At 27.7% G+C, this 2500-nt stretch overlaps 1 protein-coding gene across 5 annotated transcripts in view; it reads left to right on the top strand.

Moving 5' to 3' along the window:
• Positions 1-2500, top strand: part of LOC122243177 (caspase-1) — a 98746-nt gene that overhangs the window by 36835 nt on the left and 59411 nt on the right. The window lies entirely within an intron of this gene.

Below are 2500 nucleotides of genomic sequence, written 5' to 3'. Positions count from 1 at the left end.
ATATATACATATAACATAATCTATAATAATATACATTATATTATACTATACATGAATATACATATATTACACAATAGAGATGTATATAGTATAATTATATATAGGGGGTATTATATACTATATATATGATATATTATATATATATATGTACTATATATACATATATTATATATATGGGATATGTAGTATATATATATGATATATATATATATATATTATATATGTATATATATATATATATTATATAATATATTTATTTCTATATATGTGTGTTTGTGTGTGTGTGTGTGTGTGTGCTGTGTGTGTGTCGTGTTGTGGGTTGTGTTGCGTTATGTATGTATGTCTATATATATATATTATATATATAATATATTATATATTATGATATCTTATTTTGTATATATGTATGTATGTATGTATACTATGCATAGTATCTATATATGGTATATATATATATATATATATATATATATATATATATATCTTATATATATATATATATATATTATATAATATATATACATATACATATACATAAATTACATATACATATATATATATATATTATATTATATATAATATATATATAGTATATATATGTATATGTATATGTATATATATATATATTTATTACTATATATATATGTATATATATGATAAATTCTATATATAGTATATAATTGGATGATATATAAATGTAAATGTATATGAATTTGTAATATGTATATGTGGTTATATCTCTATATATATGCGTATATATCATGATATATATATGTTATATATAGTATATTTTTATGTATGTAATATATATATATATAATAGTATATATATATCTATATATATATATATATATGTATGTATATGTATATCGTACTATATATTATTAATATATATATATATATATATCTATACATATATGTATCTTATATTTAAAGCGTAAGGCTTCCTGGGACATAAAATTAATCTGAACATTTTAATGCGTGCGTTTTAAACCTCGAACAAACAGCAAACTCCACTTCCCACTTCGCATGGGAACAGAGGACAAATATAGTGTCTGCTGACTTCTTGAAACTTATTTAAGCTTACTCTGGCAGATAAAGACGCGTTACATATGCTAGAGGGCAAGGTGAGAATACGGCTAAATGAAAGGCGTATTAGTCACCAATAAAGAACTGAAAATAAATGTGGCTGTATGAGGATTGTATAGGTTGTGAATTTAGTGGGTAAAAAGTTCGAAGCGCTTGGGCAATTTTATGTGCTTAGAGGTGAATTTCGGCTCTATGGCTAATTTGTAAATGGAAGTTATAGGAGCTCCAGTTTGGTGCACTCGAAATTTAAAATATATCAAGTACAGATCAAAGAAGGAGGCATTTTCTGATTATCTTATAGACCTTTGGCCGTATAAAACATGCCATAAAAATGGTAATTTCAGAAAAATGACAAAGTAGAACACACCAAGTGTAAAATTTAATTAGCACTAAATCAAGCATTTGAAATTGAAGATAGATAGCTTGCAAATTAACTCCCATTCCATGAAATCTCAAAACCGAATATTTAAGAAAGCGCAGAATGGTGTAGGCGAGGGTTGGCATAACTCCTTTTAATGTTGTAGACGAGGTGAAAAAATGAGCATTAATTTATGGCATATCTATAGATGGTGGTGGTTGGTGGTATTTTTCATTTTTAGTTATTTTCATCATTTTCTGATAGTCGCACTAAAAATGAAAACAAGTCATTGTTACGTATTCTTATGATTTGTTTAGTGTATATTCTTATAGGGTAGCGTCTATGGGTTTTTGAGCAATAAATGAATTAGAATAGCAATTCATCTTAGTTAGGACTAGGATGTCAGCAGAGAGAGCCGAATATGATGTAGATGTATCAGACTATACTGAGGGAGTAGCGACAGAGGATCATCGAGATTAAACATTATTTTTTGACATCGCAGTTAGTCAGTAGCTTTGTTTCCAGCATATTGAAACTCGACTGGAGCGCCTGATTATTAAGCAATTTTCTTAGGCTAGTGACATTCATCTTGGTCTTTTTCGAAAGCTTAATTGTTGATCTCTAGCCAAATGGCAAGAACGAAGCAAGAACAAGCTAAGCGAACGAACGCTAAGTTAATCTGACATTACAAAAAACCACATTGAGCCGTATTCTCGGCTCGTTTTATAAAGACGGAGTAGCTCCACTTCTTAGGCTACATCTATCCTTGTCGCCTTTTTAAAAAAAACACTAAATTGTTGTACTAGAAAAAAATTTAAGTTAAAGTAAAAATAAGTGATCTTCCAGCTTTATTCTCCACCATCAAGCAACGAGGCGGCGAAGCAAAATACACTGTAACAAAGCAGTGTCGTGATGTGTTTGTCCTATGATGAATGGAGTCAATATGGGCTCAGGCAACTCCGTTTTATTTTTATTTTTTCTTTCTTTTTTTATTTTATTTATTTATTTTTTTTTTATCCAGGAACCGCTACTCAGTATAGGTAAATAAAACAAC

The sequence above is a fragment of the Penaeus japonicus genome, unplaced genomic scaffold (assembly GCF_977035675.1).
Source record: "Penaeus japonicus unplaced genomic scaffold, GWHDUDI00000001_assembly GWHDUDI00000034, whole genome shotgun sequence".
Taxonomy (NCBI): Eukaryota; Metazoa; Arthropoda; class Malacostraca; order Decapoda; family Penaeidae; genus Penaeus; species Penaeus japonicus.
The sequence above is the reverse complement of the archived record's forward strand: the minus strand, read 5'-3'. Positions and strand labels throughout refer to the sequence as shown.